At 40.9% G+C, this 27,963-nt stretch overlaps 1 long non-coding RNA gene across 1 annotated transcript in view; it reads left to right on the top strand.

Moving 5' to 3' along the window:
• Positions 1-22,924, top strand: part of LOC115893527 — a 33,071-nt gene extending 10,147 nt beyond the window's left edge. The window contains exons 2-3 of the long non-coding RNA XR_004053556.1: positions 18,079-18,163; positions 22,633-22,924. This is a non-coding gene — a long non-coding RNA (uncharacterized LOC115893527). The remainder of the gene's footprint in view (positions 1-18,078; positions 18,164-22,632) is intronic.
• The last annotated feature ends 5,039 nt before the right edge of the window (positions 22,925-27,963 follow it).

Genomic DNA, 27,963 nt, shown 5'->3' on the forward strand with positions numbered 1-27,963 from the left:
TTTTGATCTCTGGGCCGCTGGCTTAAACTCTCCTCCTCAAAATCCAGTCCCACCTCCTCAACAAATTTTTATGTAAGTTCTAAAACTCCAACTTCCCTAGAAAATCCTTTCAACATCAACTGCCTGCTTTATCTTTCCTTTCCTTGCAAAATTTTCAGAGAGCACTCCAGCCTGATCTCTAGGCTCAGTATACAGGTCACTTGTGTCAATGCTAACAGCCAGGAAACAAACCTGGCACAGGTCCTGGTACGTGCAGCTAGTCTTGCTTTGTTGTACCTTACAACTCCTCCTACTTCCTGGTGTTCTGTAATCAGACTCCTCGGCCACAGACCTTCCTATACAATGCCTCCTGCGAATATATCCTGGATCCCTACTGCAAAGAATTCGTGTCCCTTGGACAGAGACAGATCTTCTAAATTACAAAGCCCTTTTGCCTCCACTTTTGAAAAAGCCTGTCAAATTTAGAGAGGAGTTAGAAAGATTAGTGGCCATTTATAACCCCATTCATAGGAACCTCCACTGGCTACTAAGGGGTGTTCTTTCCACCCATGATTATACTGTGGTTATCAGACATTCCAGAAAGCCCCCAGATGAATGTCTTACCTCTAGAGGGAACAAGTGGCCAGAACTTCTCCCAGATCCTCCTACAACCAGGAAATGGCTGAGTTATGGGGCCTGATAGAGACAATATTAGAGGCCTTTTCCTTTAAGGTGAAGTGATCTAGGGTTGAATTATGTACTCAGAAGAAAGGGGAACATCTTAAGGCCTGTATGGAATGATTTATACAAACTTTTGGAAGGTTCACTGCATTAAATCCTGAAGTCTTAGGACATAAAAAATGTTAAAATTCTGCCTTGGTAGGCCGGGCGCGGTGGCTCAAGCCTGTAATCCCAGCACTTTGGGAGGCCGAGACGGGTGGATCACGAGGTCAGGAGATCGAGACCATCCTGGCCAATATGGTGAAACCCCGTCTCTACTAAAAAAATACAAAAAACTAGCCGGGCGAGGTGGTGGGCGCCTGTAGTCCCAGCTACTCGGGAGGCTGAGGCAGGAGAATGGTGTGAACCCAGGAGGCGGAGCTTGCAGTGAGCTGAGATCTGGCCACTGCACTCCAGCCTGGGCAGCAGAGCGAGACTCCGTCTCAAAAAAAAAAAAAAAAAAAAAAAAAAAAAAAAAATTCTGCCTTGGTTAGAAATCACCCTGATATAAAGAGGCAAATCCAAAATAGTGTCATTGTGTGGACAGATCATTCTCTGAATGTTATAGAAAGAGCTATGCAATTCTTTAAAAATAACTTGCAGGAAAATAAGAGGAAAAAGGGATTAAAGTCAATAGTATTTGCTTTGCAAATTGATTCTTTACAAAAACAAAATCATAACTCCAGGGGAAACTCAAAACCCACTCACCTTTCTCCCCAACCACAGAGCTTTGTGTTCAGATGTTTACAGATATTATTAAAAGACAAGGGCACTGGAAAAACAACTGTCCTAGACTTAGGAGAAAGGAAAGCTTAAATAACAATCTCCCTAGACCCCAGCACCTTCACAAGGTCAGCTTTCTCTCTTCTGCGGGACAATACCCCATTGATTGATGAAGTCAGCTAGTTTTCAGTCACACCCTATATCCCACTATTAAACTTACAGTAGAGGATTGGGAACTGAAATTCTCTTTCTTTTTTTTAATAACAGATAAACTTTAGCTATGTTGCTCAGACTGGACTCCTGGGCTCAAGTAATCCTCTTGCCTCAGCCTCAGACTACAGACATGGGCCACAGGGCCAGCTGGGAACTATAAAACTTAATTGCCACGGGTGCAACTGTCCCTACCATCTGCTCAGAGGATCTATCTCTCCCTGTCACCTCTGCTTCTATTCAAGCTATTGGAGTTTCTGGGCAATGTATTTCAGTGCCCATGTATCAGGCCACCGCAATACCCTTAGGCCTTCTTAACACCCATCATGTAACTCTAATAGATTCATTGCCCAATGTACACAGCAAATCAATATGCGAAGACACATATTGGGGGCAGCAGAGAAAGAGGTTTAATTGTAGGGCTACCAAACGAGGAGATGAGAGGAAACCTCAAATCCACCTCCCTGAGGAATTTGGGGTTAGGGTTTTTAAGGATTTTGGGGTAGGCCAAAGCGTGGAGATTGTTGATTGGTTGAAGAGTACAGGGTAAACTAATGACACAGGAGGTGAAGAAGTTGTGTTTTCATGCTGATCCCATTCCTTTATGCTGGTCTTTAAACTGGTTCCTGGAATTCAGGGAATGAAACAAAACGTATGATTCTTATATCAGAGATCCTGTTTGTAGGAATAATGGGGATGCAAATCAATTTTTAAAGAGTCTTACGACCCTAATGTCAACAGTACTATCCAGAGGAACAATGTGGTTACATCTGCAGATGCTCAGATTCTAGTGATATGTGCCTTTCAGCAACAAGGAAGTAGGCCAAAGTGCAGCCTGATTAATGCTGAATTATAATTGTATTTCTGTCTAGAAACCAATATGCAATGCTTGTCAACCCTGTGGGAGCGTTTTCAGTCAAGCTTTTCTAGTTTCTGAGTCCTCACCAACAAACTTTTTATGTGGAGATGTGTTATACAATGTAAAGAGAGAGGCATTTTTATTTCCCTGGCCTTAGACTTCCTACTTTCCCTAATGGAAATTCATCTTGCTTTTAAATTATCTGAAGAGGAAGCAACCTTAAAAGATGTCTCAACTCATCTCCCAGCCTCACATGCCAATGAGGTTGAATTGCTACTGCATGTAGAGCCTGTAGGTATTGCCTGGAAAAGAAGAAACCTTTCCTGTTAGTAGCTCAGTATGCCCTCTCACAAAATGCAGAGCAAGAAATTAAACCTGAGAAAGAAAGAAAGAAAAAAAACCTTTTTATCTAAGGAATGCAAACCTTTTTAAATTATCAGGCCCAGAGAGGTATTTATACTATATAAACACCAGTCAGGTTTCATTCGCCCTTGAGCTAAAGAATTACCTCTTGAAGCTACATGTGCTATATGAGCTATAGACTGAAATCATGTAGCCAGAAGATGTCATATACCCTATAGTTCAACAATGTATATAGCCAATCACTAACCAATGTATTTCTGTAAATCAGTGAGAATTCTTGATGAACAAATTTTGTAATCACTCCCTCTCCTGATCTGTCCTTTGTCTTTAAAAACGTGAACCTTTCCTTTGTTCTCCTGAAGGCTTGCCAAGGCAACCTGGAATCAGGTTACAATCCTCAGCCTTGGCGCAGATAAACTCTTTAATTTAGCCTCAGCTTCTTCCTTTTAGGTCAACAAACTTATAATAGACTGTCTTTTACAGAGGGTGTTCTTGTCTTTATTTCCTTCCTTACTCTGTAATACCTTAATCTTGCCAGTAAAGAAAGAAGGAACATTTCATTCAGACAGGAATAAAATCTATTGATTTGTACAAGATCTAAGAGCCCATAAACTCCTTTGTGATTTTTCAGCACCCCTTAGTCCCTAATCCAGCTGACATTTCTACTTCAATTTCTGCTGATACAGCCTGATTTACAGTGATTGACATCTGCTCAATTTTCTTTTCAATTCCATTGCGCCCTGACTCAAAATTTCTCTTTACATTTACATTTAGAGGGGGAAAATTAACATGAACTCATATACCTCAGGGATACTGTGAGTCCTTTTCAATGTTTTCCCGAGTCCTTAAAGCCAGCTTAGACTCTGTGTCCTTTACCCAAGGCTCCACTCTTGTTCATTATTCTGATATGATCCTTTAGTGTGTTACTGAACTAAGCAGCCTGCTCTTCTACACTCCCTCATTCTCCTAAAGGCATTAGCTCAACAGAGGCTATAAAGCCTTCTGATCTAAACTTCAGTGGGGGCAAATAACTGTTACTTACGTAGGATTGAATTGCTAGGTTGTCATATCTCAGAACACTCAAAAGCTCACCCCAAAATGCCTAGAGTCAATTTTGTGCATTCCCCTCCCAAAAAAAAACTACATAAATGTCTAGGGGCAGCTAGTTATTGCCGCCAATATATTCCTAATTTTGCTGCCCTTGCTAAGCTCCTATATGCCCTTCTCCCAGACACTACTTCTGAGCCCAATTTTCTTGGCCTGCAGAGCCATAAATCTCCCCTGGAGCCTTAAAACTAATGTCCACATCCCCTGCTCTCAGCTAATCTGGTTTTGACATACCTTTTTGCCCATCTTGCCATGAAATAACAGGAACAATTTTTTTGCCTCTCTGATACATCCTGTGGCATATTCCTCATGTCAATTGGACCCCCATGATGATGTGCAGTAGCCACAGCTACCACCCTAATAATTGGCAAAGCCAGTATATTCTGATATTACACTCCTTCATTCATCAATATGTTCCCCATGCTGTCTGTTCTCTTATAAGTTCATAAGATACAGCACCTTTCTCCAGGTGGCAGGCCACGAATGAACAGGCCCTGTCCACCAGCTCCTCCATCATGTTGCATTGTTGTAACACTTTAAACCCGGCTGCTCTACTGCCCCTCCCTGATGATGGAGATCCTCACTCCATTCCATATGATTGCCTTGCAATGATAGAAAAGGTCTCAAAACCACAAGAAGACCTCCTAGATACTCCTTTAGATAATCCAGACTTATTTCTGTTTCGTAATGGCTTCTGTGGATGACATTTCCAGGAAACATAACTGTGAAGCCATAGTTTTCCCTTGTGAAACATTTGAGGCATCCTCTTTGTCCACTGTAAAGTCAGCCCAAGCTGCTGAATGCATAGATCTTGCTAGAGCTGGCATAATGGCAAAAGGAAAAATTGCCACTATTTACCCTGACTCCAGATACGCCTTGGGCATCTGCCACACTATTGACAATCTGGAAATCCAGCAGATTCTTAATTTCTGCTGATAATCCTATTGCCAATGAGCATATAATTGCTGCTCTATTACACGCTATTCACCTCCCTATTCAAATTGCTATTGCTCATTGTTCAGCTCATCCTAAGGAGACTGATACCATATCTCTAGGGAACTGAGAGGGTGGAGAAGGCTACTAAGAATGCAGCCCCAAAGAACCTTCCTATTCTTTTCTACCCTTTATTAACCTGCCTTTATTGCTCACTGGTGTTATTGATTACCAGAGAATGCCCCACAATGCAAAAACAACAACAAAAACCCACAAATGAATACAAAAGAATGTCAGATAAAATTATCGGTGTATTATGCCTGTGGCCAGTGGAATTCCTGTGGCCCCCTTCTTTTTGACTTTTTGGCTCGAAGCACTCACCTTCCTTCAGATGGGACATACGTACAGACAGAGGATAGTGAAGGAATGAAAAGATAATTGGTTTTGCCTTGGTATTTACAAAATTTCTAACTGAATTGTTCTCAGTGCACTCCTACTAAATCCCATCAAATTTTTGGAGAAGACCAACCGGCCTCAGCAAGTCCTCTAAGACATTAGGCTTTAAGCTCTTGTTATGGTTTGGTTGTTGTCTGTATGTTTAGTGGATGGATTGAATGCTCTCTGACTAGATGTGCTGATACCATGACAGTGGTAAAGAAATTAATAACAGGTCAGCGCAGTGGCTCATGCCTGTAATCCCAGCACTTTGGGAGACTGAGGCAGGTGGATCATCTGGGATCAGGAGTTCGATACCAGCCTGGCCAACATGGCAGAACCCCATCTCTACAAAAAATACAAAAATTAGCCTGGTGTGATGGTGCACGCCTGTAGTCCCAGCTACTACGGAGGGTGAGGCAGGAGACTTGAACCTGGGAGATGGAGGTTGCAGTGAGCTGAGATCGTGCCATTGCATTCCAGCCTGGGAGACAGAGCAAGACTCTGTCTTGAAAATAAATTAATCAATTAATAAATAATAAATAACAGATCATTCTTCATTTGGACATTCCATTATAGATTGAATCAGACCACTGGAACTTATTTTACAGCAGAAATAAAACAGTTGTTTGTAAAAATTCTAGGGTATTCATTGTAATTTAATACCCTATATCATTCCCAATCCTCAAAGCAAGTGGAATGTAAACACTGAGACACAAAAGTAACTTTAGGACAAGTCCGTCAAGAAATTGGACTTAATTGGCTGAAAGCATTAAAAAAAATGGGCGGGGTGCGATGGCTCAACTCCGTAATCCCACCACTTTGGGAGGCCAAGATGGGCAGATCACTTGAGGTCAGGAGTTTGAGAGCAGCGTGGCCAGCATGGTGAAACCCCGTCTCTACTAAAAATACAAAACTAGCCAGGCGAGGTGATGGGTGCCTGAAATCCCAGCTTCTTGGGAGGCTGAGGCAGGAGAATTGCTTGAACCTGGCAGGTGGAGGTTGCATTGAGCTGAGATCGCGTCACAGCATTCCAGACAGGGCGAGAATCCATAAAACAAACAAACAAACAAACAAAAAGCATTACCCCTTATAAAAATCTAGAATACTCCAAATAGAAGACATGGATTAACCTCTTTTGGAATAGTGTTTGGTTGCCCCATGCCTACTGGCAGCTCTAAACCTTCCATTTCTGGATTGAATGAACATTACAGGGACTTCAGTGAACAATTTGATGCTGTGACTAGCTATACACAGACCCTATTATATTTAGAGCATATCATCAGCAGGTAAAAGGGGGATGGCTTCGGCTGACTAACAAGCCTTACTATAAACCTTTTGATTGGGAAATCAGAGTGCATCAAAATTTTTAGAAGAAAACATGTGCTGTCACCTAACTGGAAATGCCCTTGCAAAGTACCACTAACCATCTACTCTGCTATCAAAATGAAAGAAGAATCCTCCAGGATTCATGCAAGTCATGCCAAACCAGACCCAGAAGACCAGTCCCAGGGCAACTGGAAGACCATCCCTACAGGTGACCTTTAAGTAAGGATTTCCAGAGTTGAGAACCAGGCCCAGGAAGTAAACAATATCATGAAGTAGATAGTTTTTCCCAAGATCACAGATCAAGAAACTTTGCTTGCACCTATTAATATTTTCTTCCTCTCTTCAGCCTCTCAAATTCAATAAATATAAAAACAACAAGAGATCAGAAAACAACAAACAAACCCGCTTCCTTCATCACAGACTACCTATGAACAGACCTGTTCACCAATCCCTCCGTCGTGTTGACTTATTGGCCTTTTATTTAAGGGCTGACTGTGGAGATCATTGTTCCAGTCTCTTCGACTGGCCTTCTGATCCTCCTCTATGACCTTTTCTTTGAAACTGTGTCTCTCTTTTATTAACCCTGACAGTTTTCTCAACAGGTTAATTGTGGACCTAACCCCCCTGAAACCAGTTTTCCAAACTTGGCCACATTAATTAATCTGATTGCTGGTTATGTCAGTGCCATCCAGATTATGCAAAAGAACCTAAACTAATTTTCATTTCTGCCAATGCAAGTACCTGGTGGACCAACTTGGAAAATGGATGTGTGACAGGGTATGGTATCCATGACCAACAAAATAATATCACTGGGCACAGTGGCTCACACCTGTAATCCCAGCACTTTGGGAGGTTTAAGCGAGTAGAGTTCAAGACCAGCCTGGGCAACATGGTGAGACCCCATCTCTACAAAAAAATGCAAAAAGTTAGCAGGGTGTGGTGTTGTGTGCCTGTAGTCCCAGCTACTTGGGAGGCTGAGGTGGGGGAATTGCTTGAGCCCAGGAAGCTGAGGCTGTCATGAGCCGTGATTATGCCACTGCACTCCAGCCTAGGTGACAGAGTGAGACTTTGTCTCAAAGAAAAAAAGAAAAAAGAAAATAATACCTTTCTACTTCTTTTGGTGAGTTAATTTGATATAGAAAAATCTCTATGAAAGCTCAAAGGCTCTCCTTTGTTCAAGTAAAGTCATTAAAGGGAAATTTTTTCCTTTGTATGGAAAATAATCATGGTGCCAGGCCCTTCCTGGGTGATATACCAAGGATATGTTGGAACCAAATCCTGTGGTTTGTTCTATAGGCGGCATCTTCAACCTCTCATGAAGGTCATAGTTGGTCCTGGCACTGACTCTTGTGATACAAGCACTTGCCAAATCACCAGATGTCATAGCTGGCCTACAAGCCAGCCCTGTGCAACCCGGGGTAGTTCAGCTATTCCGCTAACTGGGCTTCCAAAAACCAAAGATTACATATGGATAGATCAAAAATGTAGATTAACTTGGTCAGATGACAAAACCATACCTTATCGCTGCCAAAGCCAAACTCTAGGACTCTTATATCAGATATTTTGCAGCAGTTCTGCTCCTACAGACTGACAGGGACATAGGAAGATGGGGATGTGCAGATGCCAACGTGACATGTGTCAAAACATAACAAACCCCAGACTGGTGGGTCACAATTCCACTCTGACCTCATCCATGAACAACACTGGTCATTTTATCTTATGTGGCAACAAAATATATACGGTATTCCCATCTATATGGTTAGGATGATGCAGACTTGAATACCTGATACCTCCCATCACCAGATACTCCCCTTTAAATGCCAGTCAGATTACAAGTGTGGGCTCAATTGTTCACAAAGTAGTGCCACACAAATGTACCAGAAGTGACATTATGGAAAACCCATTTGTATGTCACAGTTATAAGTTCTCTTCACTATTGAGATCTTGTTCCTGGGCTTTGGAACTTACTTTTTGGAAAAGGCAGTTCCAAGTCTTTCCATAGTAATGGACAAGAGTTCAGTATTACTATGTAAACATTGGAAGCACTCCAATCAGAAGTTAAATTTATGCTAGAGCCCAGGAGTTCAAGGCTACAGTGAGCTGTCATCATGCTATTTCACTCCAAAATTGTCATGGACTAGATTCACTAACAGTCAAACTAGGAGGAGCTTGCTTGATCATTGGTGAAGAAAGCTGCTTCTATGTAAAGAGCTTAGGACAAATAGTGTCTAATTGGTGCCATGTAAAGGACGAGATAAATGTTAATCCTCTCCATCAGATAAATGAGGCTCACGATTTTAATGGACTGACCTATTTCTAGGGATGGGAGACTGGCTTAATAGGATGTGATGAAATGTGCTTAGATTTGTTCTTTTCTGATGATTCATATTTGTAATCTATGTTCTCTCCCTTTACACATCTCTTGCCACTCAGCTACTAACCCAATTTTTCTCTCCACCGCCACCTGCTCAGCTTTTAATGCATGAAACTTCTAGGGAAGTTTCAGATGGGAGAAATAAAGGAGTTAAAAACATGCTGCCTCAAAATATGCTTCTCTGGCATATTGACTATTTTGAAATAAGGTACTTGGAAAATAGCAGGTGCAAGATCACTCTTTCTTTCTATCTCTTGAAAGCAGGAGATGAAATTCCCATGTGAAAGGTGTCTTCCCTATACCAGCAGGAAACATTATTCTTATCATTGGGGAAGGGAAGTTCAAGCAAAATATAGGGAGGGAAATCTGTAAATCAAACCTTGTTAAACTAACTCTTATCTTCCTAGTTTCTTCTCTACCCCATCAACTACCCTAGATCAAGCCTTTTAACTTTGTCACATTTTCATAAGTTTTTAAATTTTTTTGTTAAATTCAGAATGTAAGTGTTCAACTCTAACTGTGACTTTGGGTGCTCATTTCCTTATGAAGACTCCTGTGCTACATAACACTTGTATTAAACATGTTTGTATGCTTTTCTTCTGTTCACCTGTCTTATGTCAACTTAATTCTCAGACCCAGCTGAAAAACCCCAGGGAGTAGAAGTAAAGTTTTGCTCCCTTACAGTTCTATGATTCTAGTTTGATTCTAATTTAGTATGGATAAAAATTTGACCCCATGGTCACTTGGGGTATATAAGTATTTATGTACTTTAAGAACGGATCCCAGGATGTGGTAAGGTTTACTGATCATACATATTCATTTATTCATACATTTTTTCAACAGTCATTGAGGATATATTATGTGTATACTCAATTATGCAACTAACTGACTAGGTTACAAAGACAAATTAGGCCAAGTCTTTGTCTTCAATGACAGTCTGGCCTAATGGAGGAAAACAGACGCAATGAATTAGGTATAATAGTGTCATAGGTGCTATGATAGACATTTTCATAGGGTCATTGAGGCTACTAAGACTAAACGAGGATAAAAGATGGGACATTATGAGAGGAGTGTAACCGAGAAACCCCATTTTTCTAAGACATAGTTTAATTTTTTTCTCTCTCTCTTATTTTCTCTTTCTTTCTTTCCCTTGCTTCCTACTTAGCTCTTTAGAAATGCAACTATAACCTCTCACCCACCAGGAAGTTGTCTTGAGAGATAACAGTTGAATTACAACCCAAAGTCCTACCAGGAAATGCTTTCCCACCTGGAGAATTTTCAGCCACCTTTACAACCTATTTCTGCCTATAAAGATGCCAACTCAACTGCCTGGTAGATAAGGTACCAAGCTATCACATGGACCCTCCCTGCCTGCTTACTTCCTCTCCTGGCTTTTAAAGTGCCCACTTTTTACTCCAAAAGCAAAGAAATAACATTAAGACAGGAAGCCTATACTTCTTCCCCTAAGCTAGCTTTGGAATAAAAGGTACTTTTTTTTTTTTTTTTTTTTTTTTTTTGAGACGGAGTCTCGCTCTGTCGCCCAGGCTGGAGTGCAGTGGCTGGATCTCAGCTCACTGCAAGCTCCGTCTCCCGGGTTTATGCCATTCTCCTGACTCAGCCTCCCGAGTAGCTGGGACTACAGGCGCCTGCCACCTCGCCCGGCTAGTTTTTTGTGTTTTTTAGTAGAGACGGGGTTTCACCGTGTTAGCCAGGATGGTCTCGATCTCCTGACCTCGTGATCCGCCCATCTCGGCCTTCCCAAGTGCTGGGATTACAGGCTTGAGCCACCGCCCCCGGCCAAAAGGTACTTTTTTAATACCAGACCTTGCTCTTGTTCATTGGACTCTGCAAGCAGTGAGCAACTGAACCTGCGTTTCGGTTACAAGAGAGTAGGAAAGGCTTCATGGAGGAGTTGACTCTTGAGTTGAGTCTTGAAGATGAGAAGATTCCACTAGGAGAATGGGCAATGAAAGGAAGGCCAGTACATGGGAGCTGATAAAACAGCATGGTGTGTGATGAGTCAGCCTGGTTCACACTTGTCTTGAGTGCAGTGTCCACAAGTACTATAACATGAAGAGCTTAGTTACCATGCAAGGGAATTTTAAAGTATTGCATCCTAAGCAGGCTTGTCCTAACACTTGTGGAGTTCAGGGCAAGAGGAGAAGTACAGGCTTCTTCCTATTTCCTCTCCTACAACTTAAAGATCCTCACACACATCTGTGAATAGGCCAGCCTGCATGTCTAACCTATGTCCTATCCTCATGAAAACATCTGCTTTTTGGTCTCCTCTAAGGCTTAAGAATGAGCCTTGGCAGCCTGGTGGCTTCATTGATCCGGAAGCCAACTCAGATCTTTTGGGCTGGGTGTCCCAAGAGTGTTGTCTGTAAGTGGGGAGGACACAGGCTCTGGGAAGAACAGCCCTTTGGACCCATAAAGACTCCTGATCCTGAGTGAGGAGGGAAGTGTGGTTAGAGGAGGGCCAGAGTGGGGCTATCTAAATTTTAGTGTGGTAGCAAACTTTTTCTGTGAAAGACTAGCTAGTAAATAATTCAGGCTTTGAAGGCCAGATATGGCCACCACTGGATGTTTCTGTTTTGTTTTGGTTGCAGGCATTAAAAAAATACAAAATCCATTCTTAGCTTGAGGGCCATACAATATTAGGCTGCAGGTTGGATTTGGCCAGGGGTCATAATTGGTATGACATGCAACAAGAATAGTAGCACATCTCTGAAGAGTGTGAAAAGGGGACTGACCGTCACTTTGTGTTTTAGAATGATCAGTTTGGCTTTGTGGAGCATATATAGAAACTGGACAAACTGGAGGCTGTTGTAATAATTCAAACAGGAGATGACGAGGCCCTGAACTAACTCAGCAGCAATGGGACTGGAGAAGATAGTGAATTAAGAACGTGTTAAAGGAATTAGTGACTCTGGGTTTTTGATTAAAGTGACTGGGTCGTGGTTCTAATGACTGAGATGGTGACATCAAAGGGCAGGGTAGCATGAGCTAATAGGTTCTGTTTTTAGTATCTGGTTCTTGATTTTTATGTAGGAGACTCAAGGGGATGTCCAGTAGGTTCTCATACATACGAGTTGCTATTCTGTAGTGAGGGCAGGGCTGAAGATACAGATTTGAGAGTCACAAGGGGACACATAGCCATCCCAGAGCATTTGAAAGGTGAAACTGAAGAGGAGAAATTCCTTGCATCCTACAAGTGTCTTGTTCTTGAGATGAACCAGATCAAGACAGAGCAAGAGAGGAGATACTGAAGCCCAACCCTGAAAACCTGGCCCAGCTTCTGGGACTGACAATCAAGGCTGAGGCTGGTGAGCAGTGTGGTGTGAGAGGCTTAAGTGTGGTTGGAGTGTGGCCAAAATAAATCCGGAAGGGTGACCAAGGAATGGTCAGCAGAGAAATCTTTCCTCCAGGGGGTAGTCTCTCAACTACTAGATCTACACCCTGAATTAGGAATCTCCTGTATTATTATGTTTGACTCTAAGTCTGAAAGCTCAAGTGTGAGAGAAGCATAATGTTTATGACCTATGAATCCACCTAATTTTGACTCCAAGATGCCATGCATTAGGCTGGTAGGAAGGTGAACGTAAATCACTCCAGTAGGTTTGGGTCCACCTCAGTCACACTCCCTTACTCTGCCAAGGCTCCGGAGGCCTTCCTTAGTCATTGGTCATCTCCCACATCAGTCAATGCTGACATGCCCATTGTCTGTGTCTGCACAGTACTGGCAGGTCTGGCAGCATCTGGCAGTTTCCATAACATATTTAGGACACTGGGCTATTTGGCAAAGCTCTGCAACCATTGCCTGGGGCTTTGTTTTCCTAGATGAACTGAGTACCTCCTGCCTGGAGTCTTGCTTCCCACAGTAATGACCTAAGCAGAGAATGGGTTCTTCTTGCTTCTAGACCTACAGATCTCTTCTCTTCAGGACCTCTAAAGTAATCTCTAATTTGGGTAGATATTTCTCTCTCTTGTTCTTTCACCATATGCTTTTATAGTTCATCAAATTCATAACTTGAAAAACATGTTCCTCTTTGCTCCAGGAAAGGAAGAGATTACTAACTCAAAGTGAGGGAAAATATTTGCATTTCACTTTCTAGTCCATCAAAAAAAGGGAAGAAAAACAAGAACAGTTAAGATTTTGTATTGAAATAGTGAGCATCTGCACCCTGCCACATATTTGTGGAGAGGAGGATCAGCAAGTGGAAGGAAATACCCAGGCCTCAGCAGGACTCGATGAATGAGACAATTGGCAGGACCTATATGACAGGTCCGAGGAGTGGTTGAAGGTGATGTCTTTAAACTTGGGCTTCCCTGATTTTCAGAATGGAGCACTGCAGTGAACCTGCACTCAGGGTCCATAGATCAAACGTGAATATCCCCAGTTACCTAGTAGATAGGACTGCAGGTGGCGGGGGTGGGGGCTGGGCATTGGTGGTCTGACCTCATAGGAACTGTCCTGCTTCTAGTCAAGAACGCTTTGGAATTCTGTTGGGGGTTGCGGATGCCCACGGCTGAAATTAACTAACTTTAAAAAATAATTGGTCAGTTAACTTGCTTTATTTCATTTGTTCTTCAAACTACCCAGGAAGGTAAATGTCACAGTTTCCATTCTGCTGATGGGAAACCTGAAGCTAAGAGAGGCCAGGGGAATTTATCACAGTAATACAGCTAGTATGTGACATCAAATCCATGTCAGTTATTGTAGGTTTACTCTAGTGGATAATTTATTGCTCAGTAGTGATATTTTGAGAATGAAAGGGGCTGCTATTCATAGTTATCTGAGGACTATAAGTATAAACTGGAGTTTTCCTGTGTGGTCAGTCAACTTGGCTATTTCTTTATTCTTATTAACTTTTTAAAGAACAAATTGTAATCTTTGTACTTTTAAAAATTCACTTCAACTTTTAAAAATTCCCCAGCCTGGCCGACATGGCAAAATCCTGTCTCTATTAAAAATACAAAAATTAGCCGGGCGTTGTGGTGCACGCCAGTAGTCTCAGCTATTCAGAAAGCAGAGGCAGGAGGATTGCCTGAACCCAGGAGGTGGAGGTTTCATTGAGCTGAGATCGTGCCACTGCACTCCAGTCTGGGCAACAGAGTGAGACTCTGCCAAAAAAAAAAAGAAAAAAAAAAGACTTCTAATTCCTTTTATGAAGCCAATATAACCCTAGTATCAAAACTTGATAAGAGCACTGCAATAAAGTAGATTACAGATCAGTCTCACTTCTGAACATAAATGCAAGAATACTAATATGCATTAGGTAACTGAATTTGGTAATTACTAAAATAATATACCATGATTTAAAAATATAGCATACCATGACCAGTTATAGTTAATTCTTAGGACTGCAAGGAGCTAATTCTACATTTGAAAAATTTATTAATGTGATTTCCCATACTAAGAAACTAAAGAAAGAAATACTTAGAACATTTCAACAGAGCATAAAAAGCATTCCATAAAGTTCTATATTTATTTACAGTTTAAATTAGCAGAAAACTAGGAACTAGAAAGAAATTTCCTTAATGTAATAAAAAGATATTTACTGTTTACCTGGAAAATCTTGAAAAATGTTTGCTTTAAAATTAGGGATAATTCAAGAATACTGGCTATCATAATGTTCTGCCTCACACTGGAGGCTCAGGCCAATGTAATAACATAGAATAGAACACTAAGAAACATAATGATTGTATTGGAGGAAAATAAAATTGTCATTTGCAAGTGTTATGACTGCTATGGCCATTTACATAGAAAATTAAAGTAAATCAACAAACTCTTAGAAGTAATAAGAAACTTGTTGGATTGCAAGATCCATATACAAAAGTCAGCAACATTTTTCAGTACTAGAAAAAATAAAATTACCGAGATAATAGAAAAGAAGATACTGTTTAAAACAACCACAAATCCTTGTAAAATATCAAGGACTTAATAGAGAAAAACTCACAAGACCACCCCAGAAGAACATTTTGAAACTCTACCCAAGGGCAAAAAGAAACCTGAATTAATAATCGGAAGAATCATCTTCATGAATGAGGCAGCAGTATTTAAGGATAACCATTTTCCCTCAATTTAGGGCAATTCCAAGCAAAATTATAGCCACCTTTAGGGAGAATCTGCCTTCTCATATTTTGAATGAACCCTTCATTGAGTAAGTCTTGATAGAGGGCAGAGCCCTGCCTCTCTCTGTGGAAGCGGGAGAAGAATCAGAACCTTCTTTCTCTCTGGAGACTAGGATATGAGTATGTGATCCTAACTTGGACATAACATTCTCCTTTCCGGAACTTTGAAGCTTGTGTGAGTGGTAGGTGATGCAGGGATGGTTTGGAAGAACATTCTCTGTGGCAGCACCCTGGTGGTGTCCTAACCAGGCTCTCTGCAGCAGTGTGGGCTTCTCTGTTGCCAGGCCTCCCATGGTTCCTGCCCATTTTCTGAGACTGTTTCTCTAAACTTCTTTCTGATTCTGTGAGCTCTCTGGTATCTTTCCCAATAAAATTCATTTCTGTATTAATTTAGAATCAGTTTCTGTTCCTTACAATCAATAACTTGGAACTGGGAATGTTTACAAAATGATTCTGAAATTCATGTAAAAGTATACATGTCCATGAGTAAATTAAGACCAGGGATTGGTCAACTTTTTCTATAAAAGACCAGATATTAAACATTTCAATCTTTGGTGGCTGGATGCAACTACCCAATTTGGCTGTTGCAGTGTTCAAAAGAAGCAAATGAGAGTAGTTGTGTTTTAATAAAACTTATTAAAATAGTTAGTGAATAGGGTTGGGCCCATGAACTATAATTCTCTGACCCCTGCCTAAGACAATCAAAAAAAAAAAAAAGAAAAGAAAAGAAAAGAGGGGACAGCCCCTTTCCATCAGATATTCAAACATATTACTCAGCCATAGTAGGTAAGCCAATGTGGTACTGGTACAGCAATATACGAATAGACCAGGGAACAGAACAGAACCCAGAAACAGGCACATGAGAATTTGGTCTATTTTGGAGAAAAAATTAGTTTTTATGGAAAAATAATAATTAGATCCCTAAGGGAGAAATATAAAAATAAGTAAGGACTTAAATATGAAAGATTGTAACTGCTAGAAAAAAATATGTAGGTCAGGCATGGTGGCCCATGCCTGTAATCCTAGCACTTTGGGAGGCTAGGTGAGAGGATTGCTTGAACCCAGGAGTTCAAGACCAGCCTGGGCAACATAATAAGACCCTGTCTCTACAGAAAATACAAAAATTCATTGGGTGTGGTGGCATGTGGCTGTGGTCCCAGCTACTCAGGAGGCTGAGGTGGGAAGATAACTTGAGCCTGGGAAGTTGAGGCAACCGTGAGCCTGCACTGCACTCCAGACTGGGTGAGAGAACAATGTTTTGTTTTTCTAAGACCACCAGAGCGGGTACAAAAGAACCAGCGACTAGGCAAGGGTAGGAGCAAAACTGCAAGTTTATTTTGGTCACCTAGCTTCAAGGGAAGAAGGTGGGTAGGGAGAGGTCTGTTGGCCCCCCGACAAAAGGGGCCCCCAGAGTCACCCGTACAGCTCTCAGAGGGAGTTCCCACAGTCCTGACATCCGGACAGGAGTGGAGGACTGAGGAAGGCCGCGCGTGGCGTGCCTCCGGAGCGGCTTTTCTAGGAGTGGGAGGGCAATAGGCGGGGCACGGGCGTGTCAGGGGGCGTTCCACAGGTGCGACCAGGTAAATCTTGGTCTCTTCAGATTGACATCACCTGGCGCATGCCTAGTTGGTCTGCACCTTCCCGGGTCGCCGGCTGGATTTTCGCGCGCATGGGAAAAGTTGGGGGGGGGGGATGAAGAACCCGGAAGTGCGCCATCTTGCCTCCGTTCATCCAAACAAACAAGACCCTGTCTCAACAACTAAAAATAAAACATCGAATATCTTTAGGATTTTGGAGTAGGGAGAAGAATTATGATCATCAGGCCAGTATTCAAATATTTTGCATTCTCTGAGGACACATCAGAGAATGTGATTGGGTTATAAGGATAAATTTGCCTAAAGCTCAATTCTGTGTTATTTCAGGTAAGCATAGTCTTTCTTCAAAGAACCAAGGACTAGCCAAGTGTGGTTTCGTCTCTACTTAAAAAAAAAAAAAAAAAAAAAAAGAACCGAGGACTGGTTATTTATTGGTGGCTGAATGATTGGTTTGTGAAAAGACAGGAAACCCAGGCTGAATAAGGGAATGGTGGTCTGGTGGTCTTTGTGTTGACAACAATTAATAGGAAAACCCCAAGAGGCAGAATTTGGAGCCAATTCTGTATGGGTATTGTATGGGGCCCTGATGGATGATTCTATATGAAAATAGATTGTCCCTGAACATGGCTATCAGGGACAATCACGAGGGAAATGAGTAAGTCCAGATACAACGTCAGATATCCAATAATTGTTGTTTGTTTTTGTTTTCTATATGTATATGTCCTTAAGATTATCTTATTGGAGAGGCAATTATTATTGTTATTACTTTATATTTTTTTGGGATGGAGTCTGGCTCTATTGCCCAGGGTGAAGTGCAGTGGCACGGGCTTGGCTCACCATAACCTCCGCCTCCCGGGTTCAAGTGATTCCCCTGCCTCAGCCTCCTGAATAGCTGGGATTACAGGCACCTGCCATCACCTAATTTTTTAGGCTAATTTATTTTTGTAGTTTTTTCTTTTTTAGTAAAGATGGCATTTCACCATGTTGGTCAGGCTGGTCTTAAACTCCTGACCTCAGGTGATCCACCCACCTTGGCTTCCCAAAGTGTTGGGATTATAGTCATGAGCCACCGCTCCTGGAGAGGCAATTAAAAAGACTTTGGGAACATACAAATATAGCTTCAAATCCAAGTGCTATTACATCCCAACTGTGGGAATTTCTTAATTTATGAAATGAATAAAATAATACCTACTTTTCAGGGTTGCTGTAATGATCAGAATGTGGGTATGCAGGGTGGATTGGGGATGACTGCACATTCTTCGTCATGTACTCACACTGAGAAATGGAGTTTAATAATTAATTGCCTTATTCAACAGATATTTAATGGGTGCTTACTCTGTGTCACGTGACCTTCTTGCTGCTGAACAAAGTAGATAAATTCCTTGCCTGAAAGTAATTAAGGTAATACCTTTTAATCATTGTTGGTGATGTAATGGTTATTAAGAGAACCAGAATATCAGGGTTTCGCTAAAAAGACCTAATTGTCTGATATGGACACGTAAGAAGTGAAGTTCAAAGGAAATCTGTCCTAAGTAAATTATAATTAACATCTAAGTATTAATCGTTAACAAGCCGAATAGAAACCATATAGCTATTTCAAATTTAAATTAGCCTCTATCTTACCTATTATTTTTAATTTATACCACTACCTTCTGGAAGATGCGTAAATGAAAATCCTAATTGAGTAAGTTAACACAAATAAATACCACTCATCCATTCATTCATTCAACCAATCATTCAACAAATATTTTATTTTATTTCATTTATTTATTTTTTGAGGCAGAGTCTCACTCTGTCACCCAGGCTGGAGTGCACTGTCATGATCCTGGCTCACTGCAACCTCTACCTTTTGGGTTCAAGCAATTTTCCTGCCTCAGCCTCCCAAGTACATGGGACCACAGGTGGGCATCACCACGCCTGGCTAATCTTTTTGTATTTTTAGTAGAGACGAGGTTTCGCTATGTTGGCCAGGCTGATCTTGAACTCCTGGTCTTAACTGATCCACCCACCCTGACCAAAGTGCTGGAATTGCAGGCGTGAGCCACAGTGCCTGGCTTCAACAAGTATTTGTTGGACAACTTTTATGTGCTGAACTGTGCTAACCATTGTTTCTAACTCTGAGTGATTCAGACATAGACTCTGCTTTTTCTGCCAAGAACTCCACTTTCATATCAAAATTATGGTAGACGAGGAAAACTTGAAAAAAAGTGCTAGGTTAATCGTATTTCATTTTTTTTAAATAACTGAAAGATTTCTTAGATTAAGAGATTTTAATCTATTTACTTTGAGGTAGATTGATCCCTGAATGACATGGTCTAGTTACTGATAACTAAAAAATTACAATTAGATGTTAAGTTTGAATAGAATTTCAATCCATTATTTAGGGTTCCTGAATTTTTCTATATACTGTAGTTGCTTGGTTTTATTCAGGGCTAGGTAAATTTGCGAATTTGAGAGGCAAGACAAAAAAACCTGTCAAATGCATTTATATTATGCCAACATAGTTCTCAAGGTATCTTTCAAGTGAATGTTTAGCACATACACATGCTCACAAAACAAACTCGACATGCACCATTATCAGTGACTAGGATGGTGAATCCAGTCTTGCTTTCTAACCAAGGAAAGTCACTGCTGCATGGTCCTAACGTGCTTAATCTGTGTGAAGATGCCTCAGCAAAAGATGACAGGGATATAAGACTGTGTTATTCCTTTGAAGTTTAACTCATTATCCTTTGGTAATCATAATTCCATGTTTTTTACCTCCCCAATTAAAGTTCCAAAAGGCAACAGTAGGTCACAGCAGCCACTTAGTCGGAGGTTAGGCTCAGGTGCAATTTACTCTCCTCTGCATGCTTGCTAGTAACCAAAGGAGTAACAGTTCCACACACCAAGAATGATCAGCGACTCAGTGGCCAGGGTTCACGTTGCATGACAACCTCTATACTTGTAAGAAATACAGATTTTACCGTCAAAGAAACTACTGTGGTCACCAGGGTCATGGTCTTTAGATTCACGTCATTTGGAGTATAAAGCACTAGATCTGAATTCCCTTTTTGTTGATGGTGGCATTGACAGGTGAGCTGTAATGATAAAAGAAGGTATAAACTAGAACTTATCTTTGCTGATCCATACAGCACTGTTTTGTTGTAGCAAGTATACTTTTGGTTAGAATTAATACATCTCTTCTGGTTTGAATGATAGTCTCGTGAAGTTGATGCAACTTAGTGGTTTCATAAGAGAAAGGGTGCCCTCATGTGGTGATTCCGAAACATAATAGCAAATTCTTTGGCATTCTCGGCTTCAAGGAGGAGGTGTATATATTGCCTCATTTTAACTCCGGTTGTGTTTGTGATTACTTTTATCAGTGGAGTATGGCAGAAGTAAGGCTATATGACTTGTATGGCTAGATCTTAAAAGTCACACAGCCTCCATGGTGGAGGAGATGCCATGAGCAGGCAACATGGTTGACAGTCCCAGCTGAGCCCAGATTTCCAATTATCTACAGTAACGCAGCAGACGTGTGACTGAAGCCATCCTAGCCCCTCCCAACCAGCCCATCGGCCCCATAGAACAAAAGGATCACCTAAGGCAGCCTTGCCTGAATTCCTGGCCTACAAAGTCTTGAGATAAAATAAAATGATTGCTGTTTTGAGCTACGGTTTAGGGTCCTTTTTATGCAATGTTAGATAACTGGACACTCCTTGTGTTAATTCAAGTTCTCCAAAAGCTGATACCAAAGAGGGGATTCGATGTACAAGAGGTTTTTGGGGAAACACCTGTGGAGGATAAAGGGGGAAGGAGTGGACTAGGTAGGGAGAGCTTTCAGACTCTGATGCAGGTCTGGAATCTGAAGGAAGAAAGATTAGGCAAGAAGAGTCTTAGGCTCTCTCACAAGAAAATAAAGTTTTTTCAGGCTGTGGTGGTGGTGGGGAGGTCCTCAAGCCTGTTAGAAAGATTCTGCTCATCCCAAACACTTTATGATCAAACTGGAGTTTTGGACCCATGTGCAGCATGCTAGAATTGATAGAATGTAGCTTAGAAACTGATTAAAACAACTTAGGGAATCCCAATGTTAGGACTTTCTCCCTCTCACATTGTATATCATCTGTTATAACTCTGAAAATGTATTATGGTTTATTTACTTATTTATTTATTTTGAGATGGAGTCTTGTTCTGTCGCCCAGGCTGGAGTGCAGTGGTGGTGCAATCTTGGCTCACTGCAACTTCTGCCTCTAGGGTTCAAGCAATTCTCCTGCCTCAGCCTCCCAAGTATCTGCGATTATAGGTGTGCCCCACCACACCTGGCTAATTTTTGTATTTTTAGTAGAGTTGGGGTTTTGCCACATTGGCCAGGCTGGTCACGAATTCCTGACCACAAATGATTCGCCCCCACTTGGCTCCCAAAGTGCAGCGATTATAGGTGTGAGCCACTGCACCCAGCCAAAACGTGTTATAAAAGTTATTCTTTACATAGCCATGTTATTTTTCAGACTTTGAGATTCTTGAAGGCAGGGTCTGTGTGTTTTTCATCTTTGTATCCTTCTTCATTCCCCAAGTTCCTGGCTTAATGAATGCTTGTTGAATGACTAAGAATAATAGTGAAATCACATTCCCTGTGTGGTTCTCAGAACAAATTGTAATTCTCTGGATTTATCTGTAAGGACTTCATTGTTGATGAAATATCTGAATATTAATTACATCTTCTAAAAATATGTTGTAAACAGACTTGTAAATAATAGTGAAGAAAATCACATGAAAGGAGGAATTTCTCTTTAATGGTACTCTGCTATCTTAGTAAATAGTTTTTATAGTCTTGTCTGCTAGCACTGCTCTCCTACCATTTTCTGAGGATTATGGATAGAAGAATTCATAACTCACTAGACTGACGTTTTAGTTGACTTCCTAGAGAATACATTCGATCTTGTAAGTTCTGTACCTAAAGCCTTCCTTGTCACTGTATCCTATTGTGATGGTTTCCAGATTTTTGGATTTCATGGATTAATATCATTTTTTAAAAACTGGGATGCTGACACTTACTTTGTAAAGCAAGAGCATCAAAAATAATCTATGGCCTGTTATTATCATCATTTTACAAAAGAAAGGCTATGTTCATAACAGAAAGAGGAAAAAATTATCTCAGAATTTTAAAATGGAAAGAGACAGATTACAGAGTTAGTACATTATCCTTATTGTTTCTCATTCCTTTATAGTTTGGTACCAGACTGTGTACCTGAACTATTGGCTGTAAATTAAAATTTCAACTTATGTAAGGCTTTCCTACTTGGTGCTGCTCAGCCTATGTCTTCAGCTTCTTTTTAATCCCCATATCCAGCAGCTGTCATTTTCCAGGGGCTGGGAAGGAGGAATGAGAATGTCCTGGGGATGATGTTTTTTTTTTTTTTTTTTTTGAGATGGAGTTTCATTCTTGTTGCCTAGGCTGGTGGGCTGTAGTGCAATAGCGTAATCTTGGCTCACTGCAACCTCCGCCTCCTGGGTTCAAGCCATTCTCCTGCCTCAGCCTTCCAAGTAGCTGGGATTACAGGAGCCTGCCCCCACACCTGGCTAATTTTTGTATTTTTAGTAGAGATGGGGTTTTGTCATGTTGGTCAGTCTGGTCTCAAACTCCTGACCTCAGGTGATCCATCTGCCTCGGCCTCCCAAAGTGCTGGGATTATAGGCATGAGCCACTGCACCCAGCCAATGCTTTACTTTTACAGAGGCAACACAAGAGTTGCACACCTCACGTCTGCTTACATTCTGTTGGCCTGGACTTGGTTGGAGGAACAGACTAGTGAGGCTGGGGAATTCTGGTCTGTCTGTAGCTCTTGGCCATGTATTTAGCTAAAACTTGGTGATTCTATTTTCGAAAGGAAGGGGAGAATGGATACTGGAGAAAATAGTGATCCATCACAGCCCACTCCTTTGGCCCTCCATATAGCCAGGTTCACCTTTTTTCTCAGCAATGGAGTATAATCACCACATACCAACAACCCAAAGTCCTGTCTGGGGGCCACATCCGTCCCCAAGTCCAGGATCTCTGGGTGATGTGCTGTCCTCTCTGTCAAGTGACAGGGTGGCTTTTGCCTCGCACACTTGCATCCAATACTTAATGATGTTGTAGAATGGTGTATCTGCAATAAAATCTCTTTCACAAATGGAAAATTGGGAAATGGGAAACATGCAGGACTCAATGGTTTGTAACAATGGCGAAATTCTAATGGGCAGAAAAACAGACTCTTGCCCTGGCAATGGAATACATTCTTGGTTAGAACTTGTTCCGTTTTCTGTGAGCAATTCTTTGTCTATTGTCCTTTACTCATTATTCTCTACTTTTTGCCAGTGTTAGAAATACGTTCTTGTAGAAGGCTGTTTAGATTTCATAACCTTCTTCCTGCTGGTGCAAGATAGGTGTGCCTGATCTATTTGCTATATGCATTTTTTAGAATAGGCTACAGACCCCAGAGCATAATGATTTAAAGAAAAGATAGTTCATTTCGTTTTTACAGAAGAGCTCTGTGCTGGAGTTTCATACCAGCAGTGGCCCTGCTCCATGCAGTCCTTTGAGGACTAATATCAGTAGAGAATGAGCTAAGCTTCTTGACAAGGGGATATAGACATGCAGTGGCTTAAAAAATAGAATTTCATTTCTCTCTATATTTCTGACTGCTGGCTGGAAATCAGAGATGAGCAGAGCAAACTTGGGAGCCTCATACTGAGGAAAGCTCCCGCACCTGCCCAGGTCTGTGCACTGTTAGACTGTTAGATAAAAGAGAAATAAAATGCAGTCTTGTTTGAGCTCCTCTCCAGCTAGCTTTTCAGGCTGCAAAATGTAAGAAAAGCAGAAAAGCATAAGACCAACAGAGTCCCTTTAAGCTTCTCTAGATATCCCACATCACATTTCTGTATACTTGTTGTTAAGAAAGTTTGAGAAATGGTTTTTGATTTACAATGGAAATGTTCTTAGCTAAAAAAAAGAAAATAAAAAGTGGAGAATGAATGTTTGAGTAGGCATCTAGTAGCCTATGCCATCCTATGTAAACACCAGGAGAAAATTAGTTGGCCTTTTCAGTGGCTGTCTTAGTCTGTTTTGTGCTGCTATAACAAAATACCACAGACTGGGTAATATATAAAGAACAAAAATTTACATCTGCAGAGTCTGGAGGATGGGAAGTTCAAAATCAAGGGGCTGGCATCTGGTAAGGGCTTTCTTGCTGTATCATTCTATGGTGGAAAGATAGAGGGAGAGAGAAAGAGGAGAGAGAGAGAGAGAGAATGGGGGCTAAATTTGTCTTTTTATAAGGAACCAATTCCCATGATAACAAACTCACTCCTGCAATAATGGCATTAATCCACTCAGGAGGGCAGAGCCCCCACAGCTGTGTCACTTCTTAAAGGTTCCACCTCTTAATACTGTTTGAATGACACTTAAGTTTCAACATGAGTTTGGGAAGGGACAAACATTCAAGCCCTAGCAATGGCTTAGTTTGTTCATCTATAGTCACATAATGTGCGTTGCCATGTGTGGTTAAATATAGTTTAATTATTGTCAAGAACATTCCAGAAGACATGAAGCTGAAAAAAGGAGTTCTACAACTGCGATGTGTTATTAAAAATGATTTCTTTCAGCCTAATAAAAGTAAAACTGGAATAGCTATAATTTCTTCACGAAATTACTAACTCTGCAATGATAAATAGCTGATTCCTTTTTAATACAAACAAAAATTTTAAAGAGACACTTTTATTCCATGGTAACTTGTGTTATTGTTTCTTCCTAATAGTCACACTTCATTTTTCAGATGAAATATCCTGTTTCTAACTTTCTCTTCCTTATTAAAGAAACTTTTTGCCTGAAGAACCTTTGTGGTGATTATTTTTTATGTGCCTTTGAAAAATATTTTATGGTGTTATTATTACAAAATAAATTCATATCCATTATAAAAATACATATAAGGAAAACCTGGATATGATCATGAATACTATTTTGTTCTTTATCATTCCACACCTAAACATATGTTTATATGTTTAAAATATGTTTAAAATATACTGAAAATATAACTGGTAATTCAATTCACAGTATTTTACAAATTGAATTTTAACTTATGATCTTTTTTCATTGTAAATTTTTTCTCTTTTTGTGGGGAAAATTACACATAACATAAAATTTACTGTCTTAATCATTTTTAAGTGTACAGTTCAGTGGTATTAAGTACATTCGTATGGTTGTACAACCACCACCACCATCAATCTCCAGAACACTTTCCTTCTTGCAAAACTGAAGCTCTATGCCCATTAAACAATAATTCCCTATCGACCTTTCCCCCAAAGGCCCTGGAAACTATCATTCTACTTTCCATCTCTATGAATGTTATTACTCTAAGTACCTCATGTAAGTGGAGTCATGCAGTGTTTGTCTTTTTGTAACTGGCTTATTTCACTGAGCATAATGTCCTCAGGTTTTATCCAGAATTTTCTTCCTTTTTTATGGCTAACATATACCACCTTTTGTTTATCTGTTCATCTGTCAGTGGACACTTGGGTGCCTCCACATTTTAGCTCCTGGGAATAATGCTGCTATGAATGTGAGTGTACAACTGTGTCTTTGAAATCCTGCTTTCAGTTCTTTTGCGTAGACTCCCAGAAGTGGAATCGCTGGATCATATGATAATTCTGCTTTTATTTCTTGGAGAACCACCGTACTGTTTTCCATAGCTGCTATACAGTTTTCCCTCGAAGAGTGCATAGAGCTTCCAATCTCTTCATATATTTGCCAACACTTGTTCTCAGCTTTTAAAAGTAGAAGCCATCTTAGGGGATGTGAGGCAGTATTTTGTTGTAGTTTTGATTTGCGTTTCTCTAATGATTGGTGATGTTGAGCATGTTTTAATGTATTTATCGATCATTAGTATATATTCTTTGTAGAAACTTCTATTTAAGTTCTTTGCCCATTTTTAACTCAATTTTCTTTTGTTGTTGAATTTTAGGAGGTCTCTATATATTTTCTATATTAATTCCTTATCATATATATAATTTGCAAATATTTTCTCCCATTCTTTGGGTTGCTTTTTTATTCTGTTGAGAGTGTTTTTTGATGCACAAAATTCTTACATTTTCATGAAGTCCAGTATGTGCATTTTGTTGTCTGTGCTTTCCATGTCATATCCAATAAATCATTGTCAAATCCAATGTCGTGAAGCACTTGCCCTATGCTTTCTTCTCAGAATTTTTTTTTTCTTTTAGACAGACTCTCACTCTGTCACCCAGGCTGGAGAGCGGTTGCCTGATCTTGGCTTATTGCAACCTCGGCCTCCCAGGTTCAAGCGATTCTCATGCCTCAGCTTCTTGAGTAGCTGGGATTACAGGTGTGTGCCATCACACCTGGCTAATTTTTGTATTTTTAGTAGAGATGGGGTTTCTCCATGTTGCCCAGGGTGATCTCGAACTTCTGACTTCAAGTGATCCACCTGTTTTGGCCTCTCAAAGTGTTGGGATTACACATGTGAGCCACTGCACCTGGCCTCTTCTCAGATTTTTAATTTTAGGTTTTATATCTATGTTGTAGACACTTTTTTTTTTTCCCCCCGAGACAAAGTCTCACTCTGTCACTTAGGTTGAAAGGCAGTGACTTGATCTTGGCTCACTGCAACCTCTGCCTCCTGAGTTCAAGCAATTCTCATGCCTCAGCCTCCCGAGTAGCTGGGATTATAGGCATGTGCCACTGTGCCCATGTAATTTTTGTATTTTTACTGGAGACAGGTTTCACAATGGTGGCCAGGCTGGTCTTGAACTTCTGACCTCAAGTGATCTGCCTGCCTTGATCTCCCAAAGTGCTGGGATTACAGGCCTGAGTCACTGCCTGGCCCCATAGACCCATTTTGAGTTAATTTTCTTTTTTATTGTGCTTTCTGGAACACATGTGCAGAACGTGCAGATTTGTTACATAGGTATACTTGTGCTGTGGTGGTTTGCTGCACCTATCAACCCATCATCTAGGTTTTAAGCCCTGCATGTATTAGGTATTTCTCCTAATTCAATCCCTCCCCTTGTCCCTCACCCCCTGACAAGCCCTGGTGTGTGATGTTCCCCTCCCTGTGTCCATGTGTTCTCATTGTTCAACTCCCACTTATGAGTGAGAACATGTGGTGTTTGGTTTTCTGCTCCTGTGTTAGTTTGCTAAGAATGATAGTTTCTAGCTTCATCCATGTCCCTGCAAAGACATGAACTCATTCTTTTTTATGGCTGTGTAGTATTCCATGGTGTTTATGTGCCATATTTTCTTAATCCAGTCTATCATTGATGGACATTTGGGTTGGCTCCAAGTCTTTGCTGTTGTAAATAGTGCTGCAATAAACATACGTGTGCATGTGTCTTTATACTAGAGTGATTTTTTTGTTTGTTTTTTCTGTTTTGAGATGGAGTCTTCCTCTGTTGCCCAAGCTGGAGTGCAGTGGTGTGATCTTGGCTCACTGCAGCTTCCACCTCCTGGGTTAAAGTGATTCTCCTGCCTCAGCCTCCCAAGTAGCTGGGATTACAGGTGCCTGCCACCACACCCAGCTAATTTTTGTATTTTTGGTAGAGATGGGGTTTCACCATGTTGGACAGGCTGGTTTTGAACTGCTGACCTGAGGTGATCCACCTGCCTTGGCCTCCCAAAGTGCTGGGATTACAGGTGTGAACACCACACCTGGCAGTAGAATGATTTATAATCTTTTGGGTATATACCAGTAATGGGATTGCTGGGTCAAATGGTGTTTCTGGTTCTGGATCCTTGAGGAATCACCACACTGTCTTCCACAATGGTTGAACTAATTTACACTCCACCAACAGTGTAAAGCGTTCCTATTTCTCCACATGCTCTCCAGCATCTGTTGTTTCCTGACATTTTAATGATCACCATTCTAACTGGCATGAGATAGTATCTCACTGTGGTTTTGAGCTGCATTTCTCTAATGACCAGTGATGACGAGATTTTTTTTAATATGTTTATTGGCCACATAAATGTCTTCTTTTGAGTAGTGTCTGTTCATATCCTTTGCCCACTTTTTGAGGGGGTTGTTTTTTTCCTATAAATTTGTTTAAGTTCCTTATAGATTCTGGATACTAGACCTTTGTCAGATGGATAGATTGCAAAAATTTTCTCCCATTCTGTAGGTTGCCTGTTCACTCTGATGATAGTTTATTTTGCTGTGCAGAAGCTCTTTAGT

The sequence above is a fragment of the Rhinopithecus roxellana genome, chromosome 15 (genome assembly GCF_007565055.1).
Source record: "Rhinopithecus roxellana isolate Shanxi Qingling chromosome 15, ASM756505v1, whole genome shotgun sequence".
Lineage (NCBI taxonomy): Eukaryota > Metazoa > Chordata > Mammalia > Primates > Cercopithecidae > Rhinopithecus > Rhinopithecus roxellana.